Source organism: Arachis stenosperma, chromosome 3 (genome assembly GCF_014773155.1).
Source record: "Arachis stenosperma cultivar V10309 chromosome 3, arast.V10309.gnm1.PFL2, whole genome shotgun sequence".
Classification (NCBI taxonomy): Eukaryota; Viridiplantae; Streptophyta; class Magnoliopsida; order Fabales; family Fabaceae; genus Arachis; species Arachis stenosperma.
The window spans coordinates 130159577-130177385 of NC_080379.1; the positions used below are offsets into that span (position 1 = coordinate 130159577).

Consider the following 17809-nt stretch of genomic DNA (forward strand, 5'->3'; position numbering starts at 1 on the left):
GCATTCATTCATTGTCTTCATTTAATCTTCAAGTTGTTCTTGATGATTTCATTGCTCTGACCTTTGAATTTATTGACTTGAGTGTTTATGTGTCTCATATGCATTCTCATTTTGTTAGTGTCAGTAGTATACAAACTGCTAGTTTGGTGTCTTGCATGCATTGTTATTTGATTTTAGTTGCATTTTGATTATTCTTCATTATTAAAAATCCAAAAATATTTTTAATTTGTGTCTTTTCAAGTCAATAATACAGAGAATTGAAGATTCAAACATACTGCAGAGGAATTACACAGAAAAAGCTGGGCGTTCAAAACGCCCAGTGAAGAAGACAGACTGGCGTTTAAATGCCGCCAGGGTGCCTGGTTGGGCGTTTAATGCCCAAAAGGGTAGTGCATTGGGCGTTAAACGCCAGAATGTGCACCATTCTGGGCGTTTAACGCCAGGATGGCACAAGAGGGAAGATTCTGTTTTTAATTCAGATTTTTTCAAGTTTTCAAAGTTTTTCAAAATCAAATCTTTTTCAAATCAAATCTTTTCAATCAAATGTTTTCAAATCAATTTCTTTCCTTTTTCAAAGATACTTGCTAACAATTAATGATTTGATTGAACAATTCAAGTATGTTGCCTTTTCTGTTGAGAAAGGTTTAATGTTTGAATCATATCTTTTCTTGTTAGGCAAGTCATTAGTTTTTAAAATCAAATCTTTTTAAAATTGTTTTCAAATCATATCTTTTCAATCATATCTTTTTAAAACCATAACTTTTTAATCATATCTTTTTAATCACATCTTTTTCAAAACAGATTTTAATCATATCTTTTTTATTTCTAATTTTAAAATCTTTTTCAAAAATTACTTGATCTCTTTCTCACTCTTGATTTTCGAAAATCAAATTAAAGTTTTTCAAAATGTTTTTAAAATCTTTTTAACTTAATTTTCGAAAATTTCTTCCTCTCTTTTCACATCCTTCTATTTATGGACTAACACTATTCCTTAATGCAAAATTCGAACTCCATCTTCTTTGATAAGTTCGAATTTTCTACTTCTGCCTTCTAGTTTTCTTTTCCTCTGACACCTCAAGGAATCTCTATACTGTGACATAGAGGATTCCATATTTTCTTGTTCTCTTCTCTTTCATATGAGAGAACAAAGACAAAGGCATTCTTGTTGAAGCTGACCCTGAACCTGAAAGGACCTTGAAGCGAAAGCTAAGAGAAGCTAAGGCACAACTCTCTGTAGAGAACCTAACCGAATTCTTCAAAGAAGAAGAACCCATGGCAGCCGAAAACAACAACAATGCCAACAATGCAAGGAAGGTGCTGGGTGACTTTACTGCACCTATTCCCGACTTCTATGGGAGAAGCATCTCTATCCCTGCCATTGGAGCAAACAACTCTGAGCTTAAGCCTCAATTAGTTTCTCTAATGCAACAGAATTGCAAGTTCCATGGACTTCCATTGGAAGATCCTCATCAGTTTTTAGCTGGATTCTTGCAAATCTGTGACACTGTCAAGACTAATGGGGTTGACCCTGAGGTCTACAGACTAATGCTATTCCCTTTTGCTGTAAGAGACAGAGCTAGAACATGGTTGGACTCACAACCTAAAGAAAGCCTGAACTCATGGGAAAAGCTAGTCAATGCCTTCTTGGCAAAGTTCTTTCCACTTCAAAAATTGAGTAAGCTTAGAGTGGAAGTCCAAACCTTCAGACAGAAGGATGGAGAATCCCTCTATGAAGCTTGGGAAAGATACAAACAATTGATCAGAAAATGTCCTTCTGACATGCTTTCTGAATGGAGCATCATAGGTATTTTCTATGATGGTCTCTCTGAACTATCCAAGATGTCTTTGGATAGCTCTGCTGGAGGATCTCTTCATCTGAAGAAGACGCCTACAGAGGCTCAAGAGCTAATTGAAATGGTTGCAAATAACCAATTCATGTACACTTCTGAAAGGAATCCTGTGAACAATGGGACTAATCAGAAGAAAGGAGTTCTTGAGATTGACACTCTGAATGCCATATTGGCTCAGAATAAGATATTGACTCAACAAGTCAATTTGATTTCTCAAAGTTTGTCTGGAATGCAAAATGCACCAAGCAGTACTAAGGATGCTTCATCTGAAGAAGAAGCTTATGATCCTGAGAACCTTCAATGGAAGAGGTGAATTACCTAGGAGAACCCTATGGAAACACCTATAATTCTTCATGGAAAAATCACCCAAATTTCTCATGGAAGAATCAAGAGAGACCTCAACAAGGTTTCAACAACAATAATGTGGAAGAAACAGGTTTAGCAATGGCAAGCCTTTTCCATCATCTTCTCAGCAACAGACAGAGAATTCTAAGCAGAACCCCTCTGACTTAGCAACCATGGTCTCTGATCTAATCAAAACCACTCAAAGTTTCATGACTGAAACAAGGTCCTCCATAGGAATTTGGAGGCACAAGTGGGACAGCTGAGCAAGAAAGTTACTGAACTCCCTCCAAGTACTCTTCCAAGCAACACAGAAGAAATCCAAAAGGAGAGTGCAAGGCCATAAACATGGCCGAATTTGGAGAGGAAGGAGAGGAAGTGAACGCCACTGAAGACCTCAATGGGCGTGCACTGACCTCCACTGAGTTCCCCAATGAGGAACCATGGGAATCTGAGGCTCAAAATGAGACCATAGAGATTCCATTGGACTTACTTCTGCCTTTCATGAGTTCTGATGAGTATTCTTCCTCTGAAGAGGATGAGTATGTCACTGAAGAGCAAGTTGCTAAATACCTTGGAGCAATCATGAAGCTAAATGACAAGTTATTTGGAAATGAGACTTGGGGATGAACCCCCTTTGCTCACCAAAGAACTGGATGACTTGTCTAGGCAGAAATTACCTCAAAAAAGACAAGATCCTGGGAAGTTTTCAATACCTTGTACCATAGGCACCATGGCCTTCAAGAAGGCTCTGTGTGACTTAGGGTCAAGTGTAAACCTCATGCCTCTCTCTGTAATGGAGAAGCTAGGGATCTTTGAGGTGCAAGCTGCAAGAATCTCACTAGAGATGGCAGACAATTCAAGAAAACAAGCTTATGGACTTGTAGAGGTTGTTTTGGTGAAGATTGAAGACCATTACATCCCTACTAATTTCATAGTCCTAGAGACTGGGAAGTGCATGGATGAATCCATCATCCTTGGCAGACCCTTCCTAGCCACAGCAAAGGCTGTGATTGATGTTGATGGAGGTGAACTGATCATTCAAGTGAATGAAGAATCCTTTGTGTTTAAGGCTCAAGGATATCCCTCTGTCACCATGGAGAGGAAGCATGAAGAGCTTCTCTCAAAACAGAGTCAAGCAGAGCCCCCACAGTCAAACTCTAAGTTTGGTGTTGGGAGGCCACAACCAAACTCTAAGTTTGGTGTTGAACCCCCACATTCAAACTCTAAGTTTGGTGTTGGGAGGTTCCAACATTGCTCTGAGTATCTGTGAGGCTCCATGAGAGTCCTCTGTCAAGCTACTGACATTAAAGAAGCGCTTGTTGGGAGGCAACCCAATGTTATATTTTATCTATTTTCTTTTGTTATTTTATTTTTTTTGTAGGTTGATGATCATGAGAAGTCACAAAATCAATTGAAAAAGCAAAAACAGAATGAAAAACAGGAAGAAAAACAGCACACCCTAGAGGAAGAACCTACTGGCGTTTAAACGCCAGTAAGGCTAGCAGTTGGGCGTTAACGCCCAGTCTGGCACCATTCTGGGCGTTTAACGCCAGAAAGGGGCACCAGACTGGCGTTAAATGCCAGAAAAGGGCAAGAACCTGGCGTTAAACGCCAGAAATGGGCACCAGCCCGGCGTTTAACGCCAGATTTGGCACAAAACGCAAATTTTCTCGTCACTTGGTGCAGGGATGACTTTTCCTTGACACCTCAGGATGTGGACCCACAGAATCCCACCAACCCACCACCCTCTTTCTTCTTCACCCATTCACCAATCACCTCAACACCTCTTCCCCATAAACCTTCTTCACTCCTTCATTTTCACACCACTTAACACTTCTCTCCCCTCTTGGCCGAACACAAAGCCATTCCCTTCTTCCTCATTTCTTCTTCTTCTACTCTCTTCTTTCTTCTTTTGCTCGAGGATGAGCAAACCTTTTAAGTTTGGTGTGGTAAAAGCATTGCTTTTCCATAACCATTTATGGCATCCAAGGTCGGAGAAACCTCTAGAAAGAGGAAAGGGAAGGCAAAAGCTTTCACCTCCGAGTCATGGGAGATGGAGAGATTCATCTCAAGGGTGCATCAAGACCACTTCTATGAAGTTGTGGCCATGAAGAAAGGTCAACTTTGATCAAAGGTTGGACCAAGTCCTCATAAACATTTGTGAAGAGGGCGCTCAATGGAAGAGAAACTCAAGAGGGAAGCCGGTTCAACTGAGAAGGCATAACCTCAAGCTCATCACTAAGAAAAGGATGGAGCAAACAAGAGACCCCTCTCCTCATAAAGTCCCTAAGATGCCTCAAGGGATGCACTTTCCTCCACAAAACTATTGGGAGCAAATCAACACCTCCCTAGGAGAATTGAGTTCCAACATGGGACAACTAAGGGTGGAGTACCAAGAACACTCCAATCTCCTCCATGAAATTAGAGAAGATCAAAGAATCATGAAAGAGGAGCAACAAAGACAAGGAAGAGACATTGAGGAGCTCAAGCACTCCATAGGATCTTCAAGAGGAAGAACAAGCCGCCATCACTAAGGTGGACCCGTTCTTTAATTTCCTGTTCTTTGTTTTTCTGTTTTTTTTCGAAATTTTCATGCTTATGTTTATCTATGTTTGTGTCTTGTGATCATTAGTGTCTTAGTGTCTATGCCTTAAAGTTATGAATGTCCTATGAATCCATCACCTTTCTTAAAGAAAAACTGTTTTTACAAAAGAACAGAAGTACAGGATTTCAAATTCATCTTTAAAAACTAGCTTAATTAGTTTGATGTGCTGACAATACTTTTTGTTTTCTGAATCTATGCTTGAACAGTGCATATGTCTTTTGAATTTGTTGTTCATGAATGTTAAAATTGTTGGCTCTTGAAAGAATGATGAAAAAGGAGACATGTTACTGAGGATCTGAAAAATCATAAAAATGATTCTTGAAGCAAGAAAAAACAGTGAATACAAAAAAAAAAAGAGGAAGAAAAGAAAAACGAAAAAAAAAGAGAAAGAGAAAAAGAAAGAAAAAGAAAGAAATAAAGTTGTGATCCAAGGCAAAAAGAGTGTGCTTAAGAACCCTGGACATCTCTAATTGGGGACTCTAGCAAAGCTGAGTCACAATCTGAAAAGGTTCACCCAATTATGTGTCTGTGGCATGTATGTATCCGGTGGTAATACTGGAAGACAGAGTGCTTTGGGCCACGGCCAAGACTCAATAAGTAGCTGTGTTCAAGAATCATCATACTTAACTAGGAGAATCAATAACACTATCTGGATTCTGAGTTCCTAAAGAAGCCAATCATTCTGAACCTCAGAGGATAAAGTGAGATGCCAAAACTGTTTGGAGGCAAAAAGCTACTAGTCCTGCTCATCTAATTTGGAGCTAAGTTTCATTGATAATTTGGAGTCTATAGTATATTCTCTTCTTTTTATCTTGTTTGATTTTCAGTTGCTAGGGGACAAGCAACAATTTAAGTTTGGTGTTGTGATGAGCGGATAATTTGTACCCTTTTTGGCATTGTTTTTAGTATGTTTTTAGTAGTTTTAGTTGAATTCTTAGTATATTTTTATTAGTTTTTAGCTAAAATTCACTTTTCTGGACTTTACTATGAGTTTGTGTGTTTTTCTGTGATTTCAGGTATTTTCTGGCTGAAATTGAGGGATCTGAGCAAAAATCTGATTCAGAGACCGAAAAGGGCTACAGATGCTGTTGGATTCTGACCTCCCTGCACTCGAAGTGGATTTTCTGGAGCTACAGAAGCCCAATAGGCGCGCTCTCAACGGCGTTGGAAAGTAGACATCCTGGGCTTTCCAGCAATATATGATAGTCCATACTTTGCTCAAGATTTGATGGCCCAAACCGGCGTAGCAATTCGGCCTCAATAATTCCAGCGTTAAACGCCGGAACTGGCATAAAACTTGGAGTTAAACGCCCAAACTGGCATGAAAGCTGGCGTTTAACTCCAGAAAAGGTCTCTACACGAAAATGCTTCATTGCTCAGCCCAAGCACACACCAAGTGGGCCCGGAAGTGGATTTTTATGTCATTTACTCATCTCTGTACACCCTAGGCTACTAGTTCTCTATATATAGGACCTTTTACTATTGTATTTTCATCTTGGTTCTTCTGGTTCCCTCTTTGGGGCCGAAACCAATGATCACTTTTGTTCTTATGTATTTTCAACGGTGGAGTTTCTACACACCATAGATTAAGGTGTGGAGCTCTGCTGTACCTCGAGTATTAATGCAATTACTATTGTTCTTCTATTCAATTCCGCTTGTTCTTTGTCCAAGATATCACTTGTTCTTCAACTTGATGAATGTGATGATCCGTGACACTCATCACCATTCTCACCTATGAAACAAGGTGACTGACAACCACTCTTGTTCTACAAGCATACAAGGCTTAGTGAATATCTCTTGGATTCCTGATACATGATGCATGGTTGATCGCCTGACAACCGAGTGCTCGTCTGACAAACGAGCCAGCCATTCCGTGAGATCAGAGTCTTCGTGGTATAGGCGAGAACTGATGGCAGCATTCAAGAGAATCCGGAAGGTCTAACCTTGTCTGTGGTATTCAAAGTAGGATTCAATGATTGAATGACTGTGACGTGCTTCAAACTCCTAGCAGGCGGGGCGTTAGTGACAGACGCAAAAGGATCGATGGATTTTATTCCAGCCTGACCGAGAACCGACAGCTGATTAGCCATATGCTGTGACAGAGTATGGGAACATTTTTACTGAGAGGATGGGAGGTAGCCGCTGACAACGGTGAAACCCTACATGAGCTTGCCATGGAAAGGAGTAAGAAGGATTGGATGAAGACAGTAGGAAAGCAGAGAGACGGAAGGGAAAGCATCTTCATACGCTTATCTGAAGCTCTCACCAATGATATACATAAGTATCTCTATCTTTATCTTTATGTTTTATTCATCATCTATACCCATTTGAGTCTGCCTGACTGAGATTTACAAGGTGACCATAGCTTGCTTCATACCAACAATCTCTGTGGGATCGACCCTTACTCACGTAGGGTATTACTTGGACGACCCAGTGCACTTGCTGGTTAGTTGTGCGAAGTTGTAGTGATCACAATTTCGTGCACCACATGGCTAATCAGCTGTCGGTTCTCGGTCAGGCCGGAATAGAATCCATCGATCCTTTTGCGTCTGTCACTAACGCCCCGCCTGCTAGGAGTTTGAAGCACGTCACAGTCATTCAGTCATTGAATCCTACTCAGAATACCACAGACAAGGTTTAGACCTTCCGGATTCTCTTGAATGCCGCCATCAGTTCTAGCTTATACCACGAAGATTCTGGTTAAGGAATCCAAGAGATATCTACTCAATCTAAAGTAGAACAGAGGTGGTTGTCAGGCACATGTTCATAGTTGAGAATGATGATGAGTGTCACGGATCATCACATTCATCCGGGTTAAGAGCGAGTGATATCTTAGAATGGAAGCAAGCATGATTGAATAAGAAACAGTAGTAATTGCATTAATCCATCAAGACACAGCAGAGCTCCTCACCCCCAACCATGGGGTTTAGAGACTCATGCCGTGGAAAGTATACAAAGAAACGTGTAAAATGTCATGAGGTACTTGATACAATGTCAAAAGATCCTATTAATAGTAAACTAGTATCCTAAGGTTTACAGAAATGAGTAAATGACATAAAAATCCACTTCCGGGCCCACTTGGTGTGTGCTTGGGCTGAGCAATGAAGCATTTTCGTGTAGAGACCTTTTCTGGAGTTAAACGCCAGCTTTCATGCCAGTTTGGGCGTTTAACTCCAAGTTTTATGCCAGTTCCGGCGTTTAACGCTGGAATTATTGAGGCCGAATTGCTACGCCGGTTTGGGCCATCAAATCTTGAGCAAAGTATGGACTATCATATATTGCTGGAAAGCCCAGGATGTCTACTTTCCAACGCCGTTGAGAGCGCGCCTATTGGGCTTCTGTAGCTCCAGAAAATCCACTTCGAGTGCAGGGAGGTCAGAATCCAACAGCATCTGCAGTCCTTTTCAGTCTCTGAATCAGATTTTTGCTCAGAACCTTCAATTTCAGTCAGAAAATACCTGAAATCACAGAAAAACACACAAACTCATAATAAAGTCCAGAAAAGTGAATTTTAACTAAAAACTACTAAAAATATACTAAAAACTAACTAAAAGATACTAAAAACATACTAAAAACAATGCCAAAAAGCGTATAAATTATCCGCTCATCAAGAGTGCAAGGCCATCAACATGGCCGAATTTGGAGAGGAGGAAGAGGCAGTGAACGCCACTGAGGAAGACCTCAATAGGCGTCCACTGGCCTCCAATGAGTTCCCTAATGAGGAACCATGGGAATCTGAGGCTCAAAATGAGACCATAGAGATTCCAATGGACTTACTTCTGCCATTCATGAGCTCTGGTGAGTATTCTTCCTCTAAAGAGGATGAGTATGTCACTGAAGAGCAAGTTGCTAAATACCTTGGAGCAATCATGAAGCTAAATGACAAGTTAATTGGTAATGAGACTTGGGAGGATGAACCCCCTTTGCTCACCAAAGAGCTGGATGACTTGTCTAGGCAGAAATTACCTCAAAAGAGACAAGATCCTGGGAAGTTTTCAATACCTTGTACCATAGGCACCATGACCTTCAAGAAGGCTCTGTGTGACTTAGGGTCAAGTGTGAACCTCATGCCTCTCTCTGTAATGGAGAAGCTAGGGATCTTTGAGGTACAAGCTGCAAGAATCTCACTAGAGATGGCAGACAATTCAAGAAAATAAGCTTATGGACTTGTAGAGGATGTTCTGGTGAAGGTTGAAGACCATTACATCCCTGCTGATTTCATAGTCCTAGAGACTGGGAAGTGCATGGATGAATCCATCATCCTTGGCAGACCCTTCCTAGCCACAGCAAAGGCTGTGATTGATGTGGACAGAGGAGAATTAATCATTCAAGTGAATAAAGGATCCTTTGTGTTTAAGGCTCAAGGATATCCCTCTGTCACCATGGAGAGGAAGCATGAAGAGCTTCTCTCAAAACAGAGTCAAACAGAGCCCCCACAGTCAAACTCTAAGTTTGGTGTTGGGAGGCCACAACCAAACTCTAAGTTTGGTGTTGAACCCCCACATTCAAACTCTATGTTTGGTGTTGGGAGGTTCCAACATTGCTCTGAGTATCTGTAAGGCTCCATGAGAGCCCACTGTCAAGCTACTGACATTAAAGAAGCGCTTGTTGGGAGGCAACCCAATGTTATATTTTATCTATTTTTCTTTGTTATTTTATGTTTTCTTTAGGTTGATGATCATGAGAAGACACAAAATCAATTGAAAAAGCAAAAACAGAATAAAAAACAGGAAGAAAAACAGCACACCCTGGAGAAAGGCCTTGCTGGCGTTTAAACGCCAGTAAGGATAGCAGTTGGGCGTTTAACGCCCAGTCTGGCACCATTCTGGGCGTTTAACGCCAGAAAGGGGCACCAGACTGGCGTTAAACGCCAGGAAGGGGCAAGAAGCTGGCGTTAAACACCAGAAATGGGCACCAGCCCGGCATTTAACGCCAGAATTGGCACATAGAGCAATTTTGCACGCCACTTGGTGCAGGGTTGAATTTTCCTTGACACCTCAGGATCTGTGGACCCCACAGGATCCCCACCTACCCCACCACCCTCTCTCTTCTTCACACATTCACCAATCACCTCAACCACTCTTCCCCAAAAACCCCTCACCTATCAAATCCCATCATTCTCTTCACCACTCACATCCATCCTTCATAAAACCCCACCTACTTCACCAATCACCTCAACCACTTTCCCACTCAAACCCACCCATAATGGCCGAACCCTACCCCTCTCTTCACCCCTATATAAACCCATATTCACCCCTTCATTTTCACACAACCTAAACCCTACTTCTCCCCTTTTGGCCGAATCACAAAGCCACCTCCATCTCCTCTATTTCTTCTTCTACTTTCTTCTTTCTTCTTTTGCTCGAGGACGAGCAAACCTTTTAAGTTTGGTTTGGTAAAAGCATTGCTTTTTGTTTTTCCATAATCTTTTATGGCATCCAAGGCCGGAGAAACCTCTAGAAAGAGGAAAGGGAAGGCAAAAGCTTCCACCTCCGAGTCATGGGAGATGGAGAGATTCATCTCAAGGGTGCATCAAGACCACTTCTATGAAGTTGTGGCCTTGAAGAAGGTGATCCCCGAGGTCCCTTTCAAACTCAAAAAGAGTGAATATCCGGAGATCCGACATGAGATTAGAAGAAGAGGTTGGGAAGTTCTTACCAACCCCATTCAACAAATCGGAATCTTAATGGTTCAAGAGTTCTATGCCAATGCATGGATCACCAAGAACCATGATCAAAGTGTGAACCCAGACCCAAAGAATTGGCTTACAATGGTTCGGGGGAAATACTTAGATTTTAGTCCGGAAAATGTAAGGTTGGCATTCAACTTGCCCATGATGCAAGGAGATGAACACCCTTACACTAGAAGGGTCAACTTTGATCAAAGGTTGGACCAAGTCCTCACTGACATCTGTGAAGAGGGCGCCCAATGGAAGAGAGATTCAAGAGGGAAGCCGGTTCAATTGAGAAGGCACGACCTCAAGCCCATGGCTAGGGGATGGTTGGAGTTTATCCAACGCTCAATCATTCCCACTAGCAACCGGTCTGAAGTTACTCTAGACCGGGCCATCATGATTCATGGCATCATGATTGGAGAAGAAGTAGAAGTTCATGAGGTTATAGCCCAAGAACTCTATAAGGTGGCAGACAAGTTCTCTACCTTGGCAAGGTTAGCCTTTCCTCATCTCATTTGTCACCTCTGTTATTCAGTTGGAGTTGACATAGAAGGAGACATTCTCATTGATGAGGACAAGCCCATCACTAAGAAAAGGATGGAGCAAACAAGAGATTCCACTCATCATAAAATCCCTGAGATGCCTCAAGGGATGCACTTTCCTCCACAAATCTATTGGGAGCAAATCAACACCTCCCTAGGAGAACTGAGTTCCAACATGGGACAACTAAGGGTGGAGCACCAAGAACATTCTATCCTCCTCCATGAAATTAGAGAAGATCAAAGAATCATGAGAGAGGAGCAACAAAGGCAAGGAAGAGACATTGAGGAGCTCAAGCACTCCATAGGATCTTCAAGAGGAAGAACAAGCCGCCATCACTAAGGTGGACCCGTTCTTTAATTTCCTTGTTCTTTATTTTCCTGTTTTTCGAATTTTCATGCTTATGTTTATCTATGTTTGTGTCTTATGATCATTAGTGTCTTAGTGTCTATGCCTTAAAGTTATGAATGTCCTATGAATCCATCACCTCTCTTAAATAAAAAAAATGTTCTTAATTGAAAAAGAGAAGAATTGCATGAATTTTGAATTTTATAACAGATTAATTATTTTGATGTGGTGGCAATACTTTTGTTTTCTGAATGTATGCTTAAACAGTGCATATGTCTTTTGAATTTGTGGTTCATGAATATTGGCTCTTGAAAGAATGATGAAAAAGGAGACATGTTACTGAGGATCTAAAAAATCATAAAAATGATTCTTGAAACAAGAAAAAGCAGTGAATACAAAAAAAAAAAAAAAGAAGAAGCGAAAAAAAAAAGCAAAGAAAAACGAAAAAAAAGAGAAAGAGAAAAAGAAAGAAAAAGAAAGAAATAAAGTTGTGATCCAAGGCAAAAAGAGTGTGCTTAAGAACCCTGGACACCTCTAGTTGGGGACTCTAGCAAAGCTGAGTCACAATCTGAAAAGGTTCACCAATTATGTGTCTGTGGCATGTATGTATCCGGTGGTAATACTGGAAGACAGAGTGCTTTGGGCCACGGCCAAGACTCATAAAGTAGCTGTGTTCAAGAATCATCACACTTAACTAGGAGAATCAATAACATTATCTGGATTCTGAGTTCCTAAAGAAGCCAATCATTCTAAATTTCAAAGGATAGAGTGAGATGCCAAAATTGTTCAGAGGAAAAAAGCTAAAAACCCCGCTCATCTAATTAATACTGATCTTCATAGATGTTTTTGGAGTTCATTGCATATTCTCTTCTCTTTATCTTATTTGATTTTCAGTTGCTTGGGGACAAGCAACAATTTAAGTTTGGTGTTGTGATGAGCGGATAATTTGTACGCTTTTTGGCATTGTTTTTAGTAGATTTAGTTAGTTTTTAGTATACTTTTTATTAAGTTTTTAGTTAAAATTCACTTTTCTGGACTTTACTATGAGTTTGTGTGTTTTTCTATGATTTCAGGTATTTTCTGGCTGAAATTGAGGGACCTGAGCAAAAATCTGATTCAGAGACTGAAAAGGACTGCAGATGCTGTTGGATTCTGATCTCCCTGCACTCGAAGTGAATTTTCTGGAGCTACAGAAGCCCAATTGGCGCGCTCTCAACGGCGTTGGAAAGTAGACATTCTGGGCTTTCCAGCAATATATAATAGTCTATACTTTATCCAAGATTTGATGGCCCAAACCGGCGTTCAAAGTCACCTTCAGAATTCCCAGCGTTAAACGCCGGAACTGGCACCAAAGTGGGAGTTAAACGCCCAAACTGGCACAAAAGCTGGCGTTTAAATCCAAGAAGAGTCTCTACACGAAAATGCTTCAATGCTCAGCCCAAGAACACACCAAGTGGGCCCGGAAGTGGATTTTTATGTCTTTTACTCATCTTTGTAATTCTTAAGCTACTTGTTCCCTATAAATAGGACCCTTTACTATTGTATTTTTAATCTTGGGATCTGAGATCATCTTGAGGTCTTTGAATCCTTTGATCATTGGGAGGCTGGCCTCACGGCCATGCCTAGACCTTGTTCTTATGTATTTTCAACGGTGGAGTTTCTACACACCATAGATTAAGGTGTGGAGCTCTACTGTACCTCGAGTATTAATGCAATTACTATTGTTCTTCTATTCAATTCAGCTTGTTCTTATTCCAAGATATTCATTCGCACTCAAGAACATGATGAATGTGATGATTATGTGACGCTCATTATCATTCTCACTTATGAACAAGTGACTGACAACCACTTTTGTTCTACAAGCAAACAAGGCTCTAATGTTTATCTCTTGGGTTCTTTAACCGGAATCTTCGTGGTATAAGCTAGAATTGATGGCGGCATTCAAGAGAATCCGGAAGGTCTAAACCTTGTCTGTGGTATTCTGAGTAGGATTCAATGATTGAATGACTGTGACGAGCTTCAAACTCGTGATTGTGGGGCGTTAGTGACAGATGCAAAAGAATCACTGGATTCTATTCCGACATGATCGAGAACCGACAGCTGGATAGCCGTGCCGTGACAGGGTGCGTTGAACATTTCCACTGAGAGGATGGGAGGTAGCCACTGACAACGTGAAACCCTTGCATACAGCTTGCCATGGAAAGGAGTAAGAAGGATTGGATGAAGACAGTAGGAAAGCAGAGAGACGGAAGGGATAAAGCATCTCCATTCGCTTATCTGAAGTTCTCACCAATGAATTACATAAGTATCTCTATCTTTATCTTTATATTTTATTCATATATCACCCATACCCATTTGAGTCTGCCTGACTAAGATTTACAAGGTGACCATAGCTTGCTTCATACCAACAATCTCCGTGGGATCGACCCTTACTCGCGTAAGGTTTATTACTTGGATGACCCAGTGCACTTGCTGGTTAGTTGTGCGAAGTTGTGTTTATGCCATGGTATTGAACACCAAGTTTTTGGATTCATTACCGGGGATTATTTGAGTTGTGAAAAGTAGTGATCACAATTTCGCACACCAAGGACATTGCATTCAAGAGCTAAATTGATGAGAATCAATCAGCTTTGGTGATGATAAGAACATCACCTTGAAAAACTAGAATTCATTCTTAAGAACTCTGAAGAAAAATACCTAAGCTAAGCAACAAGATGAACCGTCAGTTGTCCAAACTCGAAACAATCCCCGGTAACGACGCCAAAAACTTGGTGTTGTTGCCGGATCAAAACTTGGCACTGTTATTGCAGGGAACAAATGCAAAACTGTAGTTAGGACATTTAATTCCCCGACAACGGCGCCAAAAACTTGGTACACTCAATTGCAATCTCAACTCTTTATCACAACTTCGCACAACTAACCAGCAAGTGCACTGGGTCGTCCAAGTAATAAACCTTACGCGAGTAAGGGTCGATCCTACGGAGATTGTTGGTATGAAGCAAGCTATGGTCATCTTGTAAATCTCAGTCAGGCAGATTCAAATGGTTATGGGTGATTTATGAATAAAACATAAAATAAAGATAGAGATACTTATGTAATTCATTGGTGAGAATTTCAGATAAGCATATGGAAATGCTTTGTCCCTTCTGTCTCTCTGCTTTCCTATTGTCTTCATCCAATCCTTCTTACTCCTTTCCATGGCAAGCTGTATGTTGGGCATCACCATTGTCAGTGGCTACAGTCCCGTCCTCTCAGTGAAAATGTTCAACGCGCTTTGTCACAGCACGGCTAATCATCTGTCGGTTCTCAATCAGGCTGGAATAGAATCCATTGATTCTTTTGCGTCTGTCACTAACGCGCGCCTTCAGGAGTTTGAAGCTCGTCACAGTCATTCAATCCTTGAATCCTACTCAGAATACCACAGACAAGGTTTAGACCTTCCGGATTCTCTTGAATGCCACCATTAATTCTAGCTTATACCACGGAGATTCCGATTAAGGGATCCAAGAGATAAACATTCAAGCATTGTTTGCATGTAGAACGGAAGTGGTTGTCAGGCACGCATTCATAAGTGAGAATGATGATGAGCGTCACATAATCATCACATTCATCAAGTTCTTGAGTGCGAATGAATATCATGGAATAAGAATAAGCCGAATTGAATAGAAGAACAATAGTAATTGCATTAATACTCGAGGTACAGCAGAGCTCCACACCTTAATCTATGGTGTGTAGAAACTCCACCGTTGAAAATACATAAGAACAAGGTCTAGGCATGGCCGAATGGCCAGCCTCCCAATGATCTAAGAACTAGACGTCCAAAGATGATCCTCAGATCTAAAATGATCAAAAGATGAAAATACAATAGCAAAAGGTCCTATTTGTAGAGAACTAGTAGCCTAGGGTTTACAGAAATGAGTAAATGACATAAAAATCCACTTCCGGGCCCACTTGGTGTGTGCTTGGGCTGAGCATTAAAACATTTTCGTGTAGAGACTTTTCTTGGAGTTAAACGCCAGCTTTTGTGCTAGTTTGGGCGTTTAACTCCCATTCTTGTGCCAGTTCCGGCGTTTAACACTGGGCAGTTTTGAGCTGATTTGGAATGCCAGTTTGGACCATCAAATCTCGGGAAAAGTATGGACTATTATACATTGCTGAAAAGCCCAGGATGTCTACTTTCCAACGCAATTGAGAGCGCGCCAATTGGGCTTCTGTAGCTCTAGAAAATCCACTTCGAGTGCAGGGAGGTCAGAATCCAACAGCATCTGCAGTCCTTTTCAGCCTCTGAATTAGATTTTTGCTCAGATCCCTCAAAAAGCGTATAAATTATCCGCTCATCAAACGTTAATGGGAAAAGTGATTCCCATTAACGTTTGCGAAAAGGGGCACAAGCCAACGTTAATGGGAAAAGTGAGTCCCATTAACGTTGGCCAAGGATTAAGAAAGAAACGTTAGAAGTCACGTTAAGATTTCTAATGTTGAGACTAACGTGGGTATATAAGGGTGGAACGTTAGTAGAAAAAGTGAATGCCACTAACGTTCTCGCACCCAAAATTCATTCAACGTTAATCTCACTAAATGCCCAAGCCTAATTCATATTCCTCTGCAAGCTGGGCCCACTAAAGATGAGAATTGCTTTAACTCAAGGTCCAGAGCCCACATCCAAGACTTGAGAAACTCACTAGAAGATCATGAGGAGTAGTATATATAGGAGTAGTTTGAACTAGAGAAGGGATTAGCACTTTTGGGAACTACTCTCTGCATATTTACTTTTCTGTACTTCTAGCATGGATTCTTCTTTTCTGCCATTTTTCATTCCTAGAGCTATGAACAATTAAACCCCTTTCATTGAGTTAGGGAGCTCTATTGTAATTTGATGGATCAATTATAGTTTTCATTCTTCTTCTTCTTTCTTTTCTCTTGATCTTACTAGAAAGCTTTCGATCTTAATTCAATTGGTTAGTTGTCTTGGAAAAGAAACTCTCCATAATTGGATCTCCTTTGAACCTTGGAAAAGGGATGAGGAGATCATGCTAGAATTGCTTTCTCATGTTGGACCAAATTGTGGTTAGGATGGATATTGTGACATTTAATCCTCCCAACACTTTGATTTGGAAATACATATGGTATAATCAGTGACCAAACTTCATCTCTTCCCATGAGCAATTAAATCAAGGAATTGGGCAATTGTTCAAGCTTAGAGAGATTGGATTGCCAAGAAATTGGAATCCAATCACTTAAGATTGCCAAGGAGATTAATGAATGCATTGATTGAGGAAGAGATGAGAATGAACTTGATCTGAAGAATGCAACATCTCCTAAACCCAATGATTTCCCCATTTTTTATCTTACCCATTCTATTTATTTTCTGTCATTTAATTTCTTGCTCCTTACCCCAACTCTCCGTTTAAGATTCTGCACTTTAAATTCTGTTATTTACTTTCTTGTCATTTAAATTTCTGCATCTCAATCTAAATTCTGTTTAGCTCAACTAGCCTATTCTTCTAACTAAAGTTGCTTGACCAATCAATCCTTGTGGGATTCGACCTCACTCTATGTGAGTTTTACTTGACGACAATTCGGTATACTTGCCGAAGGGAAATTTGTTGAGAGACAAGTTTTCATGCATCAAGTTTATGGCGCCGTTGCCAGGGATTGATTTTGAATCAACAATGATCAAATTAGAAGATCACTAGATTGAGCATTTTTTTATTTCATTATTCGCTTTTTTTTTCATTTAGCCAATTTACCTTAGTTCGTTTTTAATTTCTTCCTCATCCCCTATACCCTCTCTATTTTCTGTTCTTTTTTTTGTTGATCATAATTCAGCCCACTAACTGTTTGATAAATTGCATCACTCACACTAACAATTACTCTAACAAGAATAGCCTTCACTATACCTCCTGTTGTGCAATCTGTTTGTTGTATGACAGGGAGAAGAGAAGGAGTTTCAACATCCTTTGATTCAGAACCTGAAAGAACCCTTTGGAGACTAAGAAGAGAGGCAAGAGAAAAAAATATTATTGGAAGCATCAACAGAAGAGGAATTAGCAGTAAGCGAAGAAGATGCAGCTGCTGAAACACATGTTCAAGAAATACTAGAAGAAAAGGAAGGAAGAAAAGAAGTACCCAAACTGGAGCTTAAAACACTGCCAACCACTCTCAAGTATGCTTACTTAGGAAAAAACAAAAGTTATCCAGTGATCATAAATTCAGCCCTCAGCCAAGAACAAGAAGAAGAGTTGCTTCAAGTCTTACAAAAACATAAGGATGCCATAGGAAGGACACTTACTGACCTGAAAGGAATCAGTTCAGCCATATGCATGCATAAGATACTCTTGGAAGAAGGTGCCAAACCTTCCATTCAGCCTCAAAGAAGGTTAAATCCAGCAATGAAAGAAGTGGTACAAAAAGAAGTTATGAAGTTGTAGCAGGGAGGAGTAATCT

The 17809-nt window shown here is 40.6% G+C and overlaps 1 non-coding gene across 1 annotated transcript; it reads right to left on the reverse strand.

Moving 5' to 3' along the window:
* Window positions 1-1677: 1677 nt before the first annotated feature.
* On the reverse strand, window positions 1678-1785 carry LOC130972676 (small nucleolar RNA R71). The gene has a single exon (XR_009083840.1). It is a non-coding gene; the product is annotated as a small nucleolar RNA R71 (small nucleolar RNA).
* Between the last annotated feature and the right edge of the window lie 16024 nt (window positions 1786-17809).